Raw genomic sequence first — 24334 nt, 5'->3', positions numbered from 1 at the left:
TCCTTAAATGCAATGCATGAAAGTTTTAAAAATAGCGAATTCGCTAATAGGGCACGCAAATTACCATGAAGTACAACTAAAGTGCATTTTTCAAAGTTTCCTGTTGCACACGCACATGCCCTAAGGGCATGTGTGTGAGCAACATATGTGCACAGATCAATTTCAGGGGTGCAACAGACTGTCCTTTGGACACCCCTGCACCCTTGAAATCGCAATCTCAATTTGCGATTCGCTAATTGCGATTCGCTAATTGTGATTGTCTTTCCATTCATTCCTATGGGCCTCTAGGCCCTTAGGAATGAATGGGGAGGTATTCCTTAATTGCGCCTCCAATTTGCGAGTCGCAATTAAGGAATTCTAAGAAATCACTATTTTTGAGTGATTTCTTGATGCATTTCATTTTGCTATTCCTTAATAGCGAATCGGTATTTTCCGCTATTAAGGAATCGCAACATGGGTTGTTGATGCATCTGGGGGTTGGTCTTTAAACTAAGGCGCATATTTACGAGTTGTTTTGCTTGGCTCTTGCACCACGCAATGTCAGATTTAAAGGAATAAGCCTCTGAGGATTGTTTTTGTTGCAGGAAGGTGTCCCTTCCTGCACAAAACCAAATCTGCATGCGGCGCAGGCACCCTTTAACTATGCACAAGTATCCTCTCTAAGCACTACCCTCTTTAACACATACATGGCACCTTTGGCTGCCCTAGTCAGATCCCACGGCATGAACATAATTTCCTACCTGGATTACACTCGGCTCATCATCTCACTCTCCTCAGATCCGACCAACACTAAATCCTACTGCGAAAGGTGCATGACCAGCGTCGCAAGCTGGATGCACAGTAGATGCCTCATACTCAACTCAGACAAAACTGAAATACTCATCTTTGGAAGCAGTAATTCCGGCCAGACACCCGCACCCACAGAGCACGCAAGAAACCTCGGAAAAATACTCAACAGCAAGCTCTCAATGAGAAAGCAGATAAACGCTTTCTCACCCCCCTGCTTTCTCACTCTACGCCTGCTCAGAAATATCTTCAATGACTCCCCTTAGAGATCAGACGCACTGTAACCCAGGCCCTTATCACCAGCCGCCTGGACTACAGCAACTTTCTCTACATGGAAATAACCGCTCAACTCCTTAACAGACTCCAAACCATCCAAAATGCATTAGCCAGGCTCACCCTTGGCCTCCGGAGGGGGGTCCCACTTCTCCCCATACCATTCAATGCCAACACCTCTAACATTAACAAAGGCAAGACCTATTGCATTGCAAATGCTTGTTGGTTAAGCGGATAAGTACGCCTGAAATCCCAAACCAGCAGAATAACGTGCATCTTTGTCTCCTTACTCAATCTTTTGTGCAGCTTTGCTCCTCTGGAAGACCCCGTTTATCAAAAAGTAATACAAATAATGAGAGTGAAATGCCGGCTGTATAACTATAATTCGGCGATTGTTTTGTTTGCTGAGATTTCCACTCGGGTCTTTTCCTGTGAAAGTTCAGGTGTAAGTAGTGTGCAGGCCTCCTGAATTGACAGTTGTAAATATGCTGAAAATGTTATCTGCTTTTTGTCAAACGTGCCAGGGTGGCTCAGATATTTACTCAGTGATAACCTCTTGGTCTTTCCTGGCCGAGGCTGCGTGCCTTATATTCAGAACAGATAAGGAATGAGTGCTGGTTCAGACTCCTGCCATCTACAGATATGTACAGAGCAGCCCATAACATCTGACTTTCTGCATAACATTCTTCAATTATTAATTGTGATTATTGCAAACTCTTGGATGTACTACTGTCATGCGCACTGTCAGCAACACCAGGTGAGTTTAATTATGTCTCTTCTCCTTTTCTGTAATATTCAGTTGAGATAAAGAATGAATAGCGGCACTCTCCCATGATGTGGGAGCTAATTGATAATGTAGTACCTTTGACTCCAAACTATTTTGCAGCCTCTGGCTGTGTATAGAAAGCCATGGACCAGGCTATTCATTGAACAGCAGAATTACTGTAGCTGCCAAGTAATTGATTGCCATGTTTTGCACAACATGCTGCTAGTGCTGTCTTTCTCAGCCAATTTCTTGATGAATTCTGGGGTTTTTTGTTTTTATTTTATCTTTCAACTTTAGCCTCAAAATCCCAGCATGCAAGGTGTTATTGCCTAAAAAGGAAGGGTTGTTTCAAAGTGTCACTCATGACATGGGGACACGAGACAGCTATGTCTGATTAATCCCGGGTGAAGCTGAGGACCAGGTAGTATTATAGAATGAGAAGAAAGACAATTGACAATCTGCAGTGGTCTGGGGAAACAGGCATAAGGCTTGTTTAAGAAAGTGTTGTGCACATTCCTAAGCTTCATTCACAGCCTTATAAAGTGATATTTTGTCATAAAGGCTTGCACATAAATTATGTTGTTTGCTTAATTATGGTGTCAATTGTACAATTTCTTCGGATGATTGATATTTGTAATTTGTTTGTGTAGCATTGAATGTGGAATCTGAACTATATATATATATATATATATACTTATATATATGTATATATATATAAAGTCAGTGCTAAAACATCAGTAAAGGTTCAATCAAGATTGTAGTAGGAGCAGTTGGATAATGTAGTTTGAATGTGTTAGTATTTGTGACACAAAATGACTTTGGGTGAGAGTCAGAACGGCTAATTATCTATGTTCAATGAGGCAGAAATTAACCTACCAAAGCCCCAAGTTAGAGTTTGGCTCACAGGGTACTCAGTTTTAGACACAGGCAGACCTGCCGCTTTGCTTCTTTGACAGACAACTTCCTCTAACGGCCTTACGGAGCAGGGGCCTCAGGGAAGATAGTACACCATACGCCCTATTTAAGATGGATAGCGTAACTTCTTTTTTCCTGTCCGTCACCACCCAGAAAAAACCTGGCTGTGACCCTGTACCTTGGGATAAAAAACTCCCCGTTTGTGGTTATCATTAGTTTTTTGTTGTTCTGAAACAATCTCCTGCTTCGTGAACTTGTTTCACACGAACAAAAACTTAGGAAAAGTTCAGTGACTGGCCATCAGAACCAGTAGTGGCAATCCACCAAACTTTTTGTACATTTAAAGGGACAGCCATGACAGCAGTTTCTTTTGATGTGCCGAGATGACTGCTTGTCCTGCAATTATCTCTACATTTGATAGACCTTAGTCCGTCAGGGTGGTGTTGATATAATGTCTATTTACCAGTTCCTAAGTTATTGAGCTAAATTTTGACGATCAATATATAAGCTATTAATAAGTTAAAACGTGTAACTGTGCACAGGGAGCATGCAATAAAGCAGCGTAGGACTCACCACTGCACTCTGGGCCCTGGTTTGTTCTACTCTGGCGCTCATGAGCTTGCATGTTTTCAGGAACGTCGGATGATGGAATGTTGGGTGTGGGTGCTGTCTGAACAGAAGCCTTGCATCCCAGGAGGAAGCATTTTGTTAAACACTTACATTTAGGAAAGAAGGGCTAGGTGCCCCATGAACCCACTGGACTGACGAGCAAACCGCCATTGATCATCTGTGAGGGGAGGACTATGTCTGTGTCCGGGTCCCAGATGTTGCAACTAGTGGGTGTGTGCACCGACGCACTCTCCTGCATTCCAACATATAGCGGAGTGACCAATCAGCGAGGAGAAGGAGAAGTCAAGACAGGTTCCAAACAGAACAAGCATTTACAACGCAATGGTCTCGTCTTTGTTAAAGTTAGAGCTATTGGCACTGCAAATGTTATTGTTTTCATTTATTGTTTTTTTTTTAAAACCAATAAATATATGGTATTGTCATTTACAATGGCAATAGGTAAGCATTAGAGAGTAGTAGAGAGTATTAGCAGTTATTAATAGTTAGTAGAGAGTGACTAGTTGATTAATAGAAAGTGTACTTGTATAGAGTAGAGTAGGAGTGAGTTGTAGGCAATAGTAGTTAGTGAGTAGTGTAGATTAGTGGAGAGGAGTATAGAGGGAGTAGTAGATAGTGTGTAGAGAGCGTGTAGGATTTAGTGAGTAGTAGAGACAGAGTAGTAGTGAGTAATGAAAAGTACTAGATAGAAATAGATGTAGTGTAGTCGTTATAGATAGTATATGGAGTAGTATATCTATTTAGTAGAGTGAGTAGCATCAGTAGATGCACACTATACAGATGCTAGGTTACATAACTTGACAAGCGTCACTTGTGAGTCCAACACATAGAAAGAAAGAAGGAAAAACATACATTTTATGTCAAGACAAAGTTGGGGAAAATCTACATTTCCTATTTATGTTGACAATTTGGCCGACTACAGGTTTGCTGCTTTTAGGTGTCGTCTAGTGCTTCTATTAGCAAGGTAATTTATTATCCACTTACTGTGCTTTAAGTATGGACCTTTCTCAGAGAAACACAATCCATATGTACACGTATTTCAACTGGAACACCAAAATGGCACCTTTCGCACAACATGCTGCTTCCTGTGGAGAACCAGAGATGCCTTCTCTGTACGCGTGGGTGCCACACAAATGCCCCAGAGCCTCTTGACGACAAGCATTGAACGTGAAAGTCCTACCAATTTTGTGCTTTATCAATGGTAAACACGGTAATAACTGCGCACGTGAGGGGGACTGAAACAGCGGCTCCAAACATACACATTCGATCAGGTATAAGAAAACATGTCCTATTTAGATAGGGCAGTACTGTGACAATCAGGGATTGGGTTGTTGAACGTTTGTCATGTGACTGGCTGGGAAGCTAATGTCAACTGTTCATTGGCCAACAGTGCTCTGAAACACGGTTGCTGTGGATTGGCTGAGAGAGGTCTGACAATTTATTATTGGTTGCGGGATCCCGGAAGACTGCACTCAGCCCTACGATTGGATGGCGACATGCCTGTTAACTTTTGTGCGGGCAGTGTGCTGGTTTGCAGCCCACCCGGCCTGTACTGGCATCACAGGAGTGTCATTTTCGCCTTCCTTTCCTACGGCAGCTACCGGCCTCTGTACGATCATCTTTCGTAACTTACGCCGTTGCACCCGCTCTGTGTGCTGCGCCTCCCCGCAGCTTTTCTCTTGGAATATTCCCTGCAGGATACCGGCGTCCCGACCGGTTCAGGTGAGACTGCTGCAGCGAGGATTAATTTATCACCTGCTTAAATGGCGCGCCAGATATCGTACCAGTTTTGCTACGGGATGGGGCTAGGCTGCTTGTGATTTCAATCCCTCTCAGATGGCAGTGCAGTGTTGCACAGATACTGTCTGCCAAGCCCCTGCAAGAACACTTTCAAGTTGAAAGTGTTTCCGAAGGAGACAGCGAGACGGGCAGCAGGAGTCTGTAAGCCCCGTCCTTTTCACACTGGGGGGCATGTTTTTCTTTCTCCCCTCTTCTCCATTGGCTGGAATGTAAACAACGGGCGTGTTTTTGACTTGTTGTTTACATTCCAGCCAATGGAGAAGACGGTAGAACAAACTGAAAAAACACGCCCCCAATCCGAAATGGACGGGGCTTACATCGAGAGAATGACGTCACTGAGACCTCTTCTCCGATGGCTGGCCGCTGTTCAGGAGGCCAGCCAATGGAGAAGAGGGGCGGGGTTAACCCTCGCTACTCAGAATCATGAATTCTCGCCTGCGAGACTGCGCATGTGCGCAGCCTACGCTAGCCGAGACCTAAAAAACGGGTGGTGCCTCCTGAAATGAGTTATGAGTGGCTCGGGCAGGTGCATGCATTTGGTAGTACAACTAGGTATCCAGGAGGGTGACACCAGGAGCCTGCAACACCTGTTGTGGTGGTATAAAATTACTGTCTCGATATAATGATCCCATAGTAGTCAGTCCCAGCTTGTGCAACCTATTGTGGGTACCTGTATCAGAGGTAACGGGATATAGTGGGTGTCCTATAAGCAGCACCGATGGGGCATATAAATACTGCAGGCGAGCTAGCCGCTGAACCGCCCACCAATCCCCAACCGGGCACTTCACTGTATCAACTTGCGCAAACTGCCACCTCGGAGGTAGAAAAAGTGCCAGCAGGAGAGGACACGGCAATACTGAGTCATGTACAGGGACTATGTGAGCCTGAAACTGTGTTGGGAAAAGCCAGTGGTGCGCAAATGGCACCTGAGCATTATAATAATAAAGGTCCATATCCGAGGCCCCGGCTTACAATACAAGAGGCTTATCAGGCATATTCACTTGGAATTCATGCCGATGTACCACTGCAGGGCGGACAGTAATGGCCATTCAAGTGAATGAAACACCTTAGTGGCGTCTAAAAACACAGCTCAATTGTATGAAGTAAAGAGAAGAATGTACGCAAATTGTGCGATGTTGATCTGCCCAGAGCAAATCTGGATTGATTTGGCCTCACTTTAGTTGGCAGAAGGGGCAGTAGTCATTGATTATCCTCCAGACCACCGAAGAGAACTGGGGGTCATCTACGTTATGGCCATACACAGCAACAAGCTTAACTTGGTGACCATGCAAGACTATGGATAGCAGAACATAAGGACCCTGCGGGTCACATAATGCACGTAGCAAGCGTCACGCCACTCCCTTATGAATAACTTGCTACCGCAGGCATAATTCGAGTAGTATGCCATATGTCGCTCCTCCACCCACCCTGAGCCCAGCCGCACCAGTGTGCTCTATGTGAGATGCAGCTCCTGTAAGAAGCAAATATCCAATGAGTGTCTCTGCAAGTATGTGAAGACATGCCGCGCCTTGCGCCTTTCATTAAAACCCCGGACATTCCAGGTCAGACTTTAGTCCACTGCATAGATCACAACTGTAATATACAGGGATCGCGATAGCACAAGAATCGATCCCCAAGCCATGTAAGCTAAGGTTAAGCACTGAGTGTGTCTTAGGGAAAGAGCGGGGAAAGCAAAGAAAAGTTGGGAAACTGCAAACAACAGTTCTCTTCCAGGGGATCCTCATCAATAGTCATAAGCACTGAACATTCCCGCCCATGTGCGGGCACCCCGGAAATATACAAATTATATATGGAAATCACATATATACAGCTCTACATATATATATCATTTTTTTTCTCATAACATCGCAGCTCCCAATAGAAGGCTAAACAATGTAATTACACACATAAAGACTGTATTTGCAAGTATATAAAAACACAAGAGGGCAAGTAGCACTTGAACTCTTTTTTTAATGAGCCAAATACTCATAAAAAGCAAAATTGCAAATAAAGTAGATATTGTTAGCCTACAGGCCGCATTGCAAACCAATACCATAGAAAATGAAAGCATTTCCAACAAAAACTGGCACTGTGCCTTTAAGGCAGCCATGACCCCCAGCTTCCCATCATGCCTCAGGGTGATAGTTAGGTCAGTTGTTCTTTCTGGCTCCTTCAGTCAGGACCCTGGATTTACAGCTCTTGCTTTTTTTTACTTTCTGTCAAAAATATCTTACTGAAATTCTGTTTTTCAACTTTCACTCGACGTCTTTTAGCCTTAAAGTGCAAGCACTAGCTTTTTTTGTGTGACAGAAAAGGTTTATTTTTTGTCAAAAATGCCTTCTTTATTCGACCCTTGCCCTTCCTGTGGCAAGAAGAAGGCCAGAACTGATACACGCCCTTTGTGTATCCTCGGCCTCCCTGAGTCTCACTCTTCAGACAACTGCCACCACTGTAAGAAGTTGTCAAGGAGGACCATCAAGGAGAGGGAGAGGATTTGTCTTTATGGCCTCTCTGAAAGAGGTAGGTCTCCTGTGAAGCAGCGGAACAAGAGAACTCGGTCGACGTCCAGAGGAAAAGTCACGACCTGTTCTGCGTCGGGATCAACGTCGAAGCTGCAGATGACGAAGAAATTGACGTCAAAGACCTTGGTGATGCCAGCGCATCATCACTCGACTCCAAAGTCGTCGTCGACGAAGGTAACAGTTCCTCCGGTGATGTCAACCAGGCGGTGTTCAACGTCGAGAGACAGGTCTCCGTCGGCGCCGGGTGGGTGCTCGACTTCGAGACAGATCACTCCGTCGTCGCATCGGCGATTGACGTCGAGGCACGCTACTCCGTCGTCGTCTCATCGACGATCGGCGTCGAGGCACATGTCTCCACCGAGATTAGTCCAACGATCTTCGGCGTCGAGACACAGGACACCTCCTTCTTCGTCGAAGCAGACATCAGTACAAGGCTCTTTGGCATCGATTTGCCATGCATCGACGTCGAGACAGGAACTCCTCTGAGATCGGCGTCGAGGTTGATATCTCCGTCGCCGGCAGCCCAACACCGGTCGACGTCGAGATAGCAATCTCCTGAGAGGGAGCAGAGAACGTCGAGACATGATACTGCATCGGCATCGGAGAGACTTTCGACGTCAAGAGGATGCTCTGCTGCACGTTCAAGCCCACCATCTAAAAGAAGGTCATTGTCGAGGCATATGTCTCCATCAAGACGACAGACGGCATATAGACGCTCCAGATCACCGTCTAAGCGCCTTTCCGAAGACGCCTCACCTCCAGTGAGCCTATCTTCGTCACCTTCAGGCTCTCCTAGTTCGCACCGAGGGTCAACGTCCAGATCTCCTTAGGTGGTGATGTCAACATTTAGCTGTCCAGTGTCTGGTGGTCACCGAAATTCCCCAACAAGGTCATCTCATGAAGAGGTGAACCCATCTCCTCCGGCACCGTCACCTGAGGGGAGAGAGAGGCACAAATCGCCTTCCATCTATTTGTTACCAAGATGTTACAGGCCTTTGGATCACTGGGCTACTGACATGGTCATGGCAGAGCAGCCTTACTCGAGCCCTCAACACAGATCTCCGTTGGCTCGTTTAATTCAAGCAGCAGAGATCGATCTCCTTCATGAGCCAGAGCTCACAGCCGCACCCCTGGGCATTCACACAGAAGGAGGTCTAGATCAAGAAGCAAGAGGAGGGCACACAGATCTCCTACTCCGACCTCTTCTTCCACTCGAACATTACATAGAGACTATTCGCCGACTTTGCCTGACAGTCCACCGTCGAGGGTCTCTCTGGTGGACGACAGCTACACGTTTCAGGACATTCTTGGCAGAGGAGCTGTTAAGCTGGGTATCCCTATGCCAGCTTGTCAAAGCAAGTCTTCGGTAATTTTTAAAACCCTACACCCCAGGTCACTCCCCAAGCCGCATGGCTCCTCCTGATCGCCAAGTCTCTGCCCCTCTGCTCCGCCGCTACAGAGGGTTCGCCCCTGGTAACTGCTATCTGTGCTCTTTTTTCCCCTCTGTTCTGCCATCCTTTTCTCTGCTGTATATTGTATTTTTGCATTTGTATTTGTTTTTTTGAGGTGCTCCTTTTGCACCCCTGCCCTCTGTGCCCCCCCGCTCCCTGCCCCTGCTCCCCCGTGGCCCCGCCCCCTTTTTCCTTCTATTCCCCTGCCCTCACCCATTGGCCGCCCCGCTCCCGCCTCCCAGCTGCTCCTCCCTCCCACTTCGCCTCTTATGGAGGCCGCGCAGCGGGCGCGACAAAGGCAAGCCCGTATGCGCCTATCCACGCCCAGTGCCAGAACCCCTGGACCCCGCTCCCCCCTCAACGCCAGACAGCACTACGACTCCAGCACCCTCCACGCACTCAACACTGGACGAGGCCACCCCTGCTACCGGGCCACCCCGAAGCACACCCAAGGGCCCTTCGCCTGCCGGAGCTGCAGATTCACCAGCATCCAGCCCACCAAACCATCTACCAGAGAACCCAACCACCTCCGCTGCATCCTCCTCAACATCCGCTCCGCCCGCAAATATGCCATCGAACTCTAGGACCTCCCAGACTCCACCGCCCCGACGTCGCCTTCATGACGGAGACCTGGCTGAACGCCACCTCAGCACCAGACATCGCCATAGCCATCCCACAGGGCTACAAAATCTCCCACAGAGACCGCGCCAACGGAGTTGGAGGGGGAATCGCCATCATCCACAAAGACACCATCAGAATCTCGACCAACACCGATGACACACTCACCACCGGCGAGCACATGCACTTCCAGATCCACACCAACCCCAACACCACCCTCAGAGGAACACTCGTCTACAGACCTCCCGGACCACGACCACAGTTCAGCGACACCATCGCCGACCTCGTCAGTATCCACGCCCTCGCCTCCATGGACTACATCCTCCTCGGGGACCTGAACTTCCACCTCGAGAACAACAACGACGCCAACTCCACCGCCCTGATCGACATCCTCGCCAACCTCGGATTAAAACAGCTAGTGAGGACACCCACCCACGCCGCTGGACACACACTGGACCCCATCTTCTCCACAAACCCCCACGTCTCCTTCAAACACACCACCGAACCCCACTGGACTGACCACAGATGCGTCCACTTCACCTTCAGGAAACCCACCATCACAAGACCTGTGCGACTCCCTGGCCACCTTCTTTCACTGCAAGATCACCGACATCCACGACAGCTTCAACTCTGACACCCCCGCACCCACCACCAAGGCCATAACCTCTGCGACCACCACCAGCCGCCTGACCGCCTGGTCCAACGTCAGCGACGAAGACACCATCAAAACCATGAACTCCATCCACTCCAGATCCCCATCCAACCCCTGCCCTCACCACGTCTTCAACAAAGCCAGCACAACCATCGCGCCCCACCTCCGAAAGACAATCAATAGTTCCTATGAGACAGCAACCTTCCCGGAAAGCTGGAAGCACGCCGAGATCAACCCCCTTCTGAAAAAGCCCAAGGCGGACCCCAAGGACCTCAAGAACTTCCGGCCCATCTCCCTGCTCCAGTTCCCGGCAAAATTGACAGAGAAGATCGTCAACAAACAGCTAACCCGCTACCTCGAAGACAACCTTATCCTGGACCCTTCCCAATCCAGTTTTCGCAGCAACCACAGCACCGAGACCTCCCTCATCGCCGCCACTGACGACATCAGGATCCTGATGGACAAAGGAGATACAGCCGCCCTCATCCTCCTGGACCTATCAGCAGTCTTTGACACAGTCTGCCACCGCACCCTATCAGCACTACTCCTCGACGTCGGAATTCAAGAGAAGATCCTGGCCTGGACCATATTCTTCCTCTCCGGCAGAACCCTGAGTGTCCGCCTCCCACCCTTCCGCTCGAAATCCACCAAGATCACCTGCAGCGTCCCACAGATATCCTCCCTCAGCCCAATGTTGTTCAATATCTACATGGCACCACTCGCCCATGTAGCACAACAACATAACCTCAACATCATCTCCTACGCCGACGACACCCAGCTGATCATATCCGTCACCAAAGACCGCCAAAGCCAACCTCCACAGAGGAATGAAGGCTGTAGCCGACTGGATGAAGTTCAATGCGAAGGTATCAACCCAGGCCAAATTACAAGACAAAACACTGGCTATTTAAAGACAAAAATTATGCAAAAAATTATGAACTATAACACAGAAAAATATACTGTTGTAAAAAGTTTTTTTTTATTATATTGATAAAAATAGATTAAACACATACATCATGTATACAAGATAAATTGATACAATAAAAAAAAATTTTTGTTAATAAAAATGAAACATTTTTTTAAAAAAGGCTTGAGGGAGTTCTTACCTTCGCATTGAACTAATTTCCCTGACCCAGGAACTTTATCCTTACCAGGGGGTCCTTGATATATCACATAAGCCGACTGGATGAAGGACAGCAGACTGAAGCTGAACTCAGACAAGACGGAGGTCCTCATTCTCGGACCCACCCCATCAGCCTGGGACGACTCTTGGTGGCCCACATCGCTAGGCACAGCCCCGGAACCCACAGACCACGCACGCAACCTGGGGGTTATCCTTGACTCCACCCTCTCCATGACCAGGCAAGTCAACGCCGTCTCCGCGTCCTGCTTCAACACCCTGCGCATGCTCCGCAGGATCTTCAAATGGATCCCCCCGACACGAGGAAAACCGTCACCCAGGCCCTCATCACCAGCAGACTCGACTACGGGAACGCCCTCTACTCAGCAACAACATCCAAGCTCCTGAGACGACTACAACGAATCTAGAACGCCTCGGCACGACTGATCCTCAACGTCCCCCGATGCAGCCACATCACACCCCACCTGAGAGGCCTCCACTGGCTCCCCGTCAAACAAGAGGATTACCTTCAAACTCCTCATCCACGCACACAAAGCCCTACACAACACCGGACCTACACACCTCAACAACTCAGCTTCCACACCCCCACCCGAAGCCTCCGCTCAGCCAACCTCGCCCTCGCCACAGTCCCTCGTATCCGGAAAACCACTGCCGGTGGCAGATCCTTCTCCTACGTCGCCGCCAAGACCTGGAACGCCCTCCCCATCAGCCTACGACAGACTCAGGACCTGCTGGCCTTCAGAAAACTCCTCAAGACCTCGCTCTTCGATCAGTAGTGGCACCCCCTCCCCCCAGCGCCTTGAGACCCTCACTGGTATATTGCGCGCATTATAAATTGATTGATTGATTGACCACAAGGCAGCATCTAAACCGCTGCTTCCCTTGGTACCAGGCATCATAGAGCCTCTGATGGACATCTCCCTCACGCCAGCGAGTGTTAAGACCGCCAAGGCGTGAATCCTAAAAAAAGTACAGTTCGCCAGAGGACGACCCGCTCTTCCTCAGAGCTGACCCTCCCCCGGATTTGGTCGTAATTGCTGCGGCGAAAAAGACCCATGCAGTTGCATCCTCCTCCACTGTCCCACCAGACAAGGAGAGTTAGACGCAGGATTCCTGGGGAAGGTAGGTTTGTGGCACTTTGGCCTCTAGGTTGAAAGTCTCCAAAGCAGCGGCGCTCCTGGGCCGCTGCGATAGATCTCTATGGGACTCTCTCTCACTGAGAAGCTGCCTCAGGAAGATCGCAAGGATTTTGAAGAAATCCTAACAGAAGGCAGTCAGGTTTCTAAGCAGGTCATCAGTGCTGCGGCGGACGGAGCTACCCTTTCGGCACATGCTTATGCTCATGGAGTATGCGCAAGGAGATCATCCTGGCTACGACTTACAGCGCTCAAGCCAGAAGCGCAGTCACGTATCCTCAATCTTCAGTTTTCTGGTTCCTCTTTGTTCGGATCTCACACGGATGACGAAATGACATCCATAAAACCGGAACTGGACACGCTAAAGGCTGTAGGCCTTGAAAAGAAAAAAGAATTCCGTAAAAGACGTTCCTCAAGAGGTAGAGGAAACCAGCGTCAAGGCAACAATTCCGTCAAGACGCAGTCTAAGCAATGAGTGCTCACTTCCCCCGTCGCCATCCACCACTCCAGTGGGGGGAAGTATCGCAAATCATCTCGAAGAGTGGCGAGCTATCACAAGGGATCGGTGGGTGCTAGCTACGCTTCAGAATGGGTTCTCTCTACGTTTTCAACGGTAACTAGACATAATATCGACTCCACAATATCGAATGGACAAAATATCGAGTTAAAAATATCGACAATAATAAAATATCGATAACAAAAATATAGTTGGGAAAAATATCGATTAAAATAATGATAAAAAAATATCGAGTACAAAAATATCGACTCAAAAAAATCGACAAGACAAAATATCGATAAATAGTCAAAGTAAAAAATATCGATAATATGTAGAAAAAAGGTTTAAAAAAAAATTAAAATTTATTAATAGTAATATAAATTGTAGTTAATGTTTAGGAGCGGGATGTTGGGTTAATAGGGGATAAGGGTGGGGAGTAATTTAAAAAAAATAATTAATTAATATATGTTTGTAAATATTTTTAATTATTAATTAATTGGTAAATAATTAATATTAATTAGTTAATTAATTAATATAATTTTGTACATATTTTTTATTAGTAATTAATTGGTAATTAATTAATATTAATTAGTTAATTACATTAAATAGAGTAATTTTTATATATATAATATGTTGTTATTGTTAATTAATTAATTGGGAAAAAATTATATTAATTATTACATTAAATTAATTACAGCTAATGTGCTAATATAGTAACTTCTTTGTTATTGTTATAAATTGTAGTTAATGTTTAGGAGCGGGATGTTGGGTTAATAGGGGATAAGGGTGGGGAGTAATTTAACATAAATAATTAATTAATATATGTTTGTAAATATTTTTAATAATTAATTTATTGGTAAATAATTATTATTAATTAGTAAATTAATTAATATAATTTTGAACATATTTTTATTAGTAATTAATTGGTAATTAATTAATATTAATTAGTTAATTACATTAATTAGAGTAATTTTTATATATATAATATTTTGTTATTGTTAATTATTTAATTGGGAAAAAATAATATTAATTATTACATTAAATTAATTACAGCTAATGTGCTAATATATTAACTTCTTTGTTATTGTTATAAATTGTAGTTAATGTTTAGGAGCGGGATGTTGGGTTAATAGGTTGGGGAGTAATTTAAAATAAATAATTAATTCATATATGTTTGTAAATATTTTTAATTATTAATTAATTGGTAAATAATTAATATTAATTAGTTAATTAATTATTATAATTTTGTACATATTTTTTATTAGTAATTAATTGGTAATTAATTAATATTAATTAGTTAATTACATTAAATAGAGTAATTTTTATATATATAATATTTTGTTATTGTTAATTAATTAATTGGGAACAAATATTATTAATTATTACATTAAATTAATTACAGCTAATGTGCTAATATATTAACTTCTTTGTTATTGTTAATTAATAATTAATTGGTAATTAAATAATATTATTTGGGTAAAGGAGTATTTATAGGGTTCAGGGTCAGTTTTGGGTTTTTGGGTAAAGGGGTATTTTTAGGGTTCTGGGTCAGTTTTGGGTTTTTGGGTAAAGGGGTATTTTTAGTGTTCAGGGTCAGTTTTCAGTCTTTAGGTAAAGGGGTATTTTTAGGGTTCAGGGTCACTTTTGGGTTTTTGGGTAAAGGGGTATTTTTTAGGGTTCAGGGTCAGTTTAAAGTTCTTGGGTAAAGGGGTATTTTTAGGGTTCAGGGTCAGTTTTCAGTTCTTGGGTAAAGGGGTATATTTTTGGGTTCAGGGTCAGTTTTTGGGTAAAGGGGTATTTTTAGTGTTCAGGGTCAGTTTTCAGTCTTTAGGTAAAGGGGTATTTTTAGGGTTCAGGGTCACTTTTGGGTTTTTGGGTAAAGGGGTATTTTTTAGGGTTCAGGGTCAGTTTAAAGTTCTTGGGTAAAGGGGTATATTTTTGGGTTCAGGGTCAGTTTTCAGTTTTTGGGTAAAGGGGTATTTTTAGGGTTCAGGGTCAGTTTTCAGTTTTTGGGTAAAGGGGTATTTTTTGGGTTCAGGGTCAGTTTTGGGTTTTTGGGTAAAGGGGTATTTTTTAGGGTTCAGGGTCAGTTTTAAGTTCTTGGGTAAAGGGGTATTTTTAGGGTTCAGGATCAGTTTTCAGTTCTTGGGTAAAGGGGTATATTTTTGGGTTCAGGGTCAGTTTTCAGTTTTTGGGTAAAGGGGTATTTTTAGGGTTCAGGGTCAGTTTTCAGTTTTTGGGTAAAGGGGTATTTTTTGGGTTCAGGGTCAGTTTTGGGTTTTTGGGTAAAGGGGTATTTTTTAGGGTTCAGGGTCAGTTTTAAGTTCTTGGGTAAAGGGGTATTTTTAGGGTTCAGGGTCAGTTTTCAGTTCTTGGGTAAAGGGGTATATTTTTGGGTTCAGGGTCAGTTTTTGGGTAAAGGGGTATTTTTAGGGTTCAGGGTCAGTTTTCAGTTCTTGGGTAAAGGGGTATATTTTTGGGTTCAGGGTCAGTTTTCAGTTTTTGGGTAAAGGGGTATTTTTAGGGTTCAGGGTCAGTTTTCAGTTTTTGGGTAAAGGGGTATTTTTTGGGTTCAGGGTAAGTTTTGGGTTTTTGGGTAAAGGGGTATTTTTTAGGGTTCAGGGTCAGTTTTAAGTTCTTGGGTAAAGGGGTATTTTTAGGGTTCAGGGTCAGTTTTCAGTTCTTGGGTAAAGGGGTATATTTTTGGGTTCAGGGTCAGTTTTCAGTTTTTGGGTAAAGGGGTATTTTTAGGGTGCAGGGTCAGTTTTCAGTTCTTGGGTAAAGGGGTATTTTTTGGGTTCAGGGTCAGTTTTCAGTTTTTGGGTAAAGGGGTATTTTTAGGGTTCAGGGTCAGTTTTCAGTTCTTGGGTAAAGGGGTATTTTTTGGGTTCAGGGTCAGTTTTCAGTTTTTGGGTAAAGGGGTATTTTTAGGGTTCAGGGTCAGTTTTGTGTTTTTGGGTAAAGGGGTATTTTTAGGGTTCAGGGTCAGTTTTGGGTTTTTGGATAAAGGGGGTATTTTTAGGGTTCAGGGTCAGTTTTGGGTTTTTGGGGTACAGGCGTACAGGGTAAATATAAAATAAATTTATATTAAATCAATGAAATGAAATTTAAAAAATAAAAATTACAAAAAATTATTACGTTTTTAATTTATTTTAAATGTATATGTATTAGTTATAATTTTTTTAATATGTTTTAATGTTTTTATTTAATATTTGTAAAATTTTATGTATTTTACAATTATTTTTACATTATTAATAATACTTTTAAAAATACGATATTTTTTAATCCGAAATTTTTGTACTACGATATTATTTTTTCTATATTTTTGTACTTACCTTTATGAAGATATGACTCCGATATTTTTGATTTAGATATTTTTGTGTTGATATTTTTGTATGTAGATATTTGGTCTGTTGATATTATGTCATACATTCAACATAATATTAGTATTAGGAATATAAAGTGTGCAACAAAATAATATAAATATAAAAAATAATTGAATAAATTTTAGTGACAAAAAGTTGCAAATTTTTCTGCAAATAAATAAATTTAGTGAATTTGGTTGAAGCTTTTATTCGATATGCAAGATATCTTGAAAGCGTACACAAATACAGCATTTTTAAGAAACTAGAAAAAGACATTTTAAAAGCAGTATTAAATGTACAGTTAAAAAAGATAAAAAGACATGTGATGTCGGAATAAATTAACTAAAAAACGAATTAAACCGCTAATGACAATCTCTTGCAACGAATCAACCAAAAATGTTTTAAAAATTTGGCTACACCACAAACAATAGGAGGGGAAGTGTCCGTCATAAGGATGCGAAGAGCTACCAGATGGCTACGCGTGCCCATATTGCGACAAAGGGGTTTGAGCCAAAAGCCCCTGGGTTTAGCATAGTCCGGGCATTCAAACAATATGTGCGGTATAGACTCTATCCTCGTGGTGCAACGGGCGCAAAAGGGGGACTTGTGGACACCCGATTTCCACTTAGACACCAGGGCACCAACTGGAAGGGAGCCCACTCTAAATTTAAAATACAGTGCTCGATCAGTTGCCAGGGTAATTAAGTCCAGATAAGGTTCGTAGACTGCAACATCTTTAATTATTAAAAAGGCAGCTGTAGATTTACAGTGTCTAGAATTTGTCACTAACTGTTCCGCAACCCATTTCCAGTAAAGCCTTTTCAAAACATCTTTTGGTGGAGCCGTTCTTGATAACCAGGAGTCCCCAAGCCCAATAACCTCCAAAAGTTTTTTCGTGACTCTCAACCACTTGATCTTTGCCCAACCGCCCAAGCTCATTATCTCTGCCAGCCCTTCAGCATATGATTTTAACTCTTCACCCCTCCAAATACGTGCCCATGAAAGGAGTGGCCGAAGCCGGGCTTGATCTTTAATATTCTTACACCCAGTGTCCAACAGCACAGGCACTGTAGGGGTGCTTGGAGGCAGGGCGATTAGAGATTTCAGGAGCTTGCTCTCTGATGTTACCAGGGAATCCAGGCAGCAATGCCCCCACAGTTCTGCTCCATATAGGGCTGATGTTACTCCCTTGGCCTTGTAGATGTCAATTGCTGGGGCAAGCGACCTCCTTGGTGAAGCCCGAAATTCCCTCAGGAGGGCCCCTCCTACTCTCTTGTGATTCAAGACCATCTTAGCAATATGGGGTGACCAATTCATGGTGTCCGTAATCCGTATTCCGAGATAGTCGAATTCGGATACTTTTTCTAAAGGAACAGAGTTAAGAGTGGGTGGGCGGCCTAGTTTCCTTGGAGGGTTTAAAATAAGGAACTTGGTTTTATCTATGTTGATTACCAAGCCCCTTAAAGCACAAAAGTTCTGGAAGCGGTCGAGCAACTTCTGGAGGCCTTGCGGAGTCTTAGAAATCAAAAGCGTATCATCCGCAAAAAGTAAAGTTGGGCTCCGCACTCCCCCTAGACAAGGAGCATCGGCTGGTTCTTGCTGGAGATAGTCCACCACCCCATTGACATATAATGAAAAGAGGGTGGGCGCTAGGACGCATCCCTGTCTCACACCCCGAGACACTGGGATCTTCTCAGTTATCTCTCCATTTCTCCCCCAACGAACCTGGGCAAAGGTATGTTCGTGTAGGCTAATAAGGAGGGACAAAATGTAGGGAGGTAACCCCAATCCATAGAGCACCCTCCATAACTCCTCCCGGGGAACTAGGTCAAAAGCAGTCCTTAGATCTATAAATGCCAAGTATAGACTGCCCTTGCCTAGATCCACCACCTTCCATCCAAGGAGTGCCAACCTAAACACCTGCTCAATCGTCCCTGTACCTGCCGAAACCCTGCCTGGAAGTCTGTTAGTATTTTGTTTTCCTCCACCCAATGAAGAATCCTACCCAGGATAGCTTTACCTGCTATCTTTTGGGTGGAGTCAATGAGGCTTATGGGGCGGTAGTTCCCTGGGATTTCTCTGGAACCTTTTTTATAGATTGGGACCACCACCGCCCCTTTCCAGGAATCGGGCACTGGCCCCCCCTTCATAATATCATTAAGGAGTGCCGCTATAACCCCTCCCCAGGCCACTGGATATGCCCGCATGAGGTCCCCAGGTAAGCCATCTGGGCCTGCTGCCTTCCGGGGGGCTACACACCCAATCACCCTTTCAATCTCTAGAGCTGAAAAGAGATTGTAGCCATGGGGTTCAGATACTAGTGGGGGGAGCATCCTAACATTTAGTGCCCCATCCACCGGAAGGTATAGGGCCCCAAAGTGTTTGACCCAGATTTGTGGGGGGATATTACAGGGTCTCATGGCTTCATCGGGCCTATTCCGGGAGCCTACAAGGTTCCAAAAACTCCTAGGGTCTTTGTTTTTACTCGCGACAAGTAGGTCCTCCCAAAATTTCTCTTCCCACTCCTTTTTAGCAAATTTAAGTGATCTATTATCTGCCTTCCTTGCTTCCAATATGTCAGGGTGGGATTTGGATTTCACTGCCTCAACAAGTCTTGATTTGTTTAGCCTGCACAGTTGTGTGTACCACCCGCTAGCTTTCTTTACACCTCCTTTCCTCCCTAGCTTACTCGGGGGGATAGAAAACACATTAGTCAGCGCCTCTGTGAGTGAGGCAAAGACCTCGCAAGCCCTACCCACCCCTTCCGGGATGGTCCCCAAGTTTGTCAGTGCATGATCTAAAAGGGTTGATATTTCTCGAACTTTTTCCTCCGACATGACCAATTTAGCCCATTTTAGGCGCCTTCCACATAATGAGACTACCGACTCATCTGGGGGAGTTAATATGGGGTTATTATACCCCTTCATAAAATGACACCACCACTGAACCATGGTCAAGGAAAGCGGGTTGTGATCGCTTTCGATCGTGGGTACCACAACCATATCCCTCACCTGGCTCCACAGACATATATCTAATAGAATATAATCAATTCTAGAAGTATGTCCTGGTCTGTTATAAGTATGTGCCCCCCCCTATCTGAATTCGTCCTCCCATTCACTGCCCTTAGATTAAATTCAGTGCTCAAGGTGTATAACTGTAGCGCCACCTGTGTCCATTTCCTAATGGGAGGAATCTCCAAGATTGGGATCCCTATCTTCGCGTACTCCTCATCTTGCTCTAAAGCAACATCCGAGCCCAAGGGCTCGAACGTACAGTTCATGTCGCCCGCTACCAGGGTACACGACTTGTGTGAAGTTGTACTAAGGTAGCTTTCCAGGAGAGATAATACAGTCGACTTCCTCCCACCCTTAGTCCCTCTAGCATATAAGTTATAGATATTCAATATTATGCGACCCCCAGAGTCTCTTAAAATAATATTTTGGATATCTGGACAACCTGTCTGAAGGTCCTCAATTCTACAGTCTAGGGAAGCTGCCACCCATATAAGCAAGCCTCCTGCGGGACGTCCTCTCCCCGATTCTGAAATTTGAGCGGGCACATAGTAGGAAGAAAATCCCACCCTGTGTAATGGATCCAAACTCCAGGTCTCCTGGAAGATGCATATGGCGTGGTCATCAACCAAAGCATTCCAATCTGGATGGGCCAGTTTTCTTGCGATCCCTGCGACATTCCAACTGAGAACCTTACAATTACGGTCCGTCACAGCTGGTGCGTCGCAGGCCGCGAGAACACTCCTGTCCATAGACCTCACACGAGGAACAGGCAAATTACTGTCCAAGGGAATGGGGAGAGAGTCTACCAATCCACTGTCGGCTGTACTTATAGGAGAGGATATTCGGGGTGATAGTACTGTCATTGAACCCATTCTGATGGCAATTACCATGCTGGGATCGGGCACTACAACCACCCTCGTGTCATCCTCCTCCAGTCAACAACACCTTGGCCCCCATGGAGGATTCGACCCGTTGTATCCCAGACCCCCTACCACACATGGGTCCCAGTCTTGGCCGGATTCGATTGTGCTAGGGCCCACCCGGGATGGCATTACAATTGTCCTCGGATAAAAAAAGGTTAGGTCCACTAGTTTAACCCCTACCTCATCCATATTTTTTATAGGGCCACAGATGGAACTCACCACTCTGGGATCTTGGAAGTTTATAATTACACAATCCCCCTCCTGTATTTTTTTCCCTTGGCCTATCCACCCTACTCTGCGGACACTTAAAATTAGCCCATCTAGACCATTCGGGATTGGCTTATTTAATTTTAGCCAGTGAATACACTTATTCTTGAGGGACTGGTGATTCTCCACTTGGTCTTCCTTCAGTGGGGGAACGTTTACTAGGACACCAACAAAGGGATGACAATCTGGTGGTAAATTTATTGGGGGAGTCCGCCGTGGAAATTTACGGGAGACCGTTGTAGTTGTAGCCGGGGCTACCGGATGAGGGGCAGTTTTGGTGACCTTCTCTGTCGCTACTCCCTTGCCTTTGTCTTGTGTACCAGAGGCTTGGCTAACCTTTACCATCCCTCCGCTTACCAAGGGCTGCGGATGGGATGTTAATTTAGGTGTACTTTTGGCGACCTCAGAAGATGTTACGATTCCCTTGTGTTGGAGCCCTACTTTTGTTGGGGGAGGAACTACAGGTACAGGTGCTTGTATGTTGCCAGTATTTGCCTTCTTTGCCCTAGTTGGGTGATTAGAATCCGCCTGAGTTTGCGCGGGGACTACTGAGGGCGCGCTCTCGTTTAGATCCATGGCCTGGTTCTCACTCACTCTTTTATGCTGTTTAAATATAGATTTAAGTGAGAAGAAGCCGTCAAGGGTTGATTGCTCTAATTTGTCTATTCTAGTCCTCAAACCCTTAACCTGGGTCAGCAACGGCACAAAGAGAGTGTTTACCCTCTCCACTGAAGAAACATTAGCAGGACTACTAGTAGAGGGAGAACAGTAATTTCTACCCGTGGGTGCGTCCACAGAGCCCCCCTCCACCACTACCACCTTATCTGCTGGGGCCAACCCCCTTACGTCCCTCACACCCTGCTCAAGAGTTTTTCTCGGTTGCTTATATAGCGCGGCCTGTTTCACCGGCCTACCCTTACTAGAGCATGCTGCCCTTTTATTTTTGGCCCTTTTATTTTGCCCACTCGGGTAAGGCACAGATTGCGCCCCAACTGAGTTTACTACGTTATAAGCAGGTGAGGTTGGCAATATTATTTGAGTAGGGCTTGTGATTAGGGGAGCAGGTGGAGGTGCTGTATCTGCGCCACAGACTTCCATAACACCACTAGATAGAAGCACAGATGGGTGTTCCGGCCTATCTATAAAGCTCCCAGTTTCTACCATTTGGGGAAGATCTACAGAAGCAGCCGGGACATCAGGGGGAACAGAATGAGTGTTCTCACCAGAAGGTGATAAGACCTGGGCAACAGCCCCCAGAGAGGAACGTCTGTCAGGGAGATAGATCTCGGAGAGTCGCCGTTCGGAAATGGCGATCTCATTTTCAATGACCGCCGCCACTCTCGTAATAAAGCGGTCCATAGATCCAATCACTGGGCTCCCAACAGCACTACCCCTTTCGCCCTCAGACCTAAGTAATTTGCCAGAACGGGTTGACATGATAAAAGGAATGCCTTTGGACAATGTAACGCAACCCACCAGGGCCCAGAGCTGGATGTAAGAGACGTGGCCCAGCCCAGCCTCTGTCTGCCCCTGACTGCCACAGACTGCCCGCCCTTTGCTCGGGCTTCGCTCGGCGTCCCGCTCGCGTCCCGCGGAGCGTCGTGCAGGTCGTGAAATAGGGACGTTGCAGGCGGGGGGGCGTGTCTGTCAGTGGGCGCGTCCGTGCGCACCTGTGGAACGCAGGGACTCCTGGACTTCCGAGTCCCTGCTGCAGGCGCCGTTGGTATTTTCCTGCTCCTCCCGCTTTCTAGCACCTCACTATCAGCGCTTCCTCACTGAAGCCGCGAAGCGGCACCCGCGGAGCGGGTGCGGCGAGAGGCAGCGGCAGCACTTTGTCCCAAGGGCAGAGGGCAAGAAGAAACGCAGCAACCTCCGGCAAAGCACCCAGGTAGATCGTTAGGTGTCCCAAGCAGCAATAGTAACGCACGCCTTTTCACTCTGGCCAGGCGGGGGGCGTGTCTGTCAGTGGGCGCGTCCGTGCGCACCTGTGGAACGCAGGGACTCCTGGACTTCCGAGTCCCTGCTGCAGGCGCCGTTGGTGTTTTCCTGCTCCTCCCGCTTTCTAGCGCCTCACTATCAGCGCTTCCTCACTGAAGCCGTGAAGCGGCACCCGCGGAGCGGGTGCGGCGAGAGGCAGCGGCAGCACTTTGTCCGAAGGGCAGAGGGCAAGAAGAAACGCAGCAACCTCCGGCAAAGCACCCAGGTAGATCGTTAGGTGTCCCAAGCAGCAATAGTAACGCACGCCTTTTCACTCTGGCCAGGCGGGGGCGTGTCTGTCAGTGGGCGCGTCCGTGCGCACCTGTGGAACGCAGGGACTCCTGGACTTCCGAGTCCCTGCTGCAGGCGCCGTTGGTGTTTTCCTGCTCCTCCCGCTTTCTAGCGCCTCACTATCAGCGCTTCCTCACTGAAGCCGCGGAGCGGGTGCGGCGAGAGGCAGCGGCAGCACTTTGTCCCAAGGGCAGAGGGCAAGAAGAAACGCAGCAACCTCCGGCAAAGCACCCAGGTAGATCGTTAGGTGTCCCTACTCTACAAAAAATATAATAAAAATAAATGTAAATAAAATTAATAAAAAATATATAATTATTTGACAAAATTTTATATCATAACATTATACTAAAGTAGCAATTCTAATTTATACATGGTCAGTGTCCAGCACCTTTCCTGATATTAGTTTGACTGGAGTAGGAATAGCAATTATTAATTGGTCAGTGTCCAGCACCTTCCTTGATATTAGCTTGACTGGAGTAGGAATAGTAATTAATAATTGTTCTGTGTCCAGCACTTTCCCTGATATTAGCTACACTGGAGTTGGAATAGTAATATATTTTTTTTCTGAGTCCAGCACCTTCCCTGATATTAGCTAGACTGTAGTTGGAATAGTAATTAATCATTGGTCACTATCCAGCCCCTTCCCTGATATTAGCTTGACTGGAGTAGGAATAGTAAATAATTATTGGTCAGTGTCCAGCACCTTCCATGATATTAGCTTGACTGGAGTAGCAGTAGTAAATATTCATTGGTCAGTGTCCAGCACATTTGCATATAATTGTACATTACCGTGTTATTATATTACAAAATAATGCAAAATGGATGTTTTCACAAAACTTTATTAAAATTTTTAAATTTTATTATGTGTACTACAATACAATCACAATCAAAAAGAACATAACATTTTTTTGAAATGTAGTATTTCCAGAATAACACATTATCATTTATGTACATGTTGTAAATTATCACACAAAATTATTTAACAACATTTTTTCTGTAAATAAACATATTTATCATCATTAACTTTGAGTAACAAGTATTTATATTGAAATAAATAAAAAACCAGTTTTTTTCAGCTTCTTCCATTTATATTTAATAATGTTAATATTATATATTAATATTATTAAATATTTATTTTTTAAATTTACATTTTTATAAAGTAACATGACAATTATTATATTTGCTCAAGATATGGAAATACAAATGAAGAAATTTTTTGGTACATATTTCAGAAAATGTTGTTTTTAAATGAAACATAAATATATTATGTTGTAAACTTTATAACTGTATAGGGGAAGAATATGTTTAATTATA

General features: G+C 45.1%; 1 long non-coding RNA gene across 38 annotated transcripts in view; it reads left to right on the top strand.

Moving 5' to 3' along the window:
- LOC144756055 (uncharacterized) overlaps positions 1 to 24334 on the top strand; it is a 1542626-nt gene that overhangs the window by 1020134 nt on the left and 498158 nt on the right. The gene's annotated exons all lie outside the window — the stretch shown is intronic.

The sequence above is a fragment of the Lissotriton helveticus genome, chromosome 5_1 (genome assembly GCF_964261635.1).
Source record: "Lissotriton helveticus chromosome 5_1, aLisHel1.1, whole genome shotgun sequence".
Taxonomy (NCBI): Eukaryota; Metazoa; Chordata; class Amphibia; order Caudata; family Salamandridae; genus Lissotriton; species Lissotriton helveticus.
The sequence above is the reverse complement of the archived record's forward strand: the minus strand, read 5'-3'. Positions and strand labels throughout refer to the sequence as shown.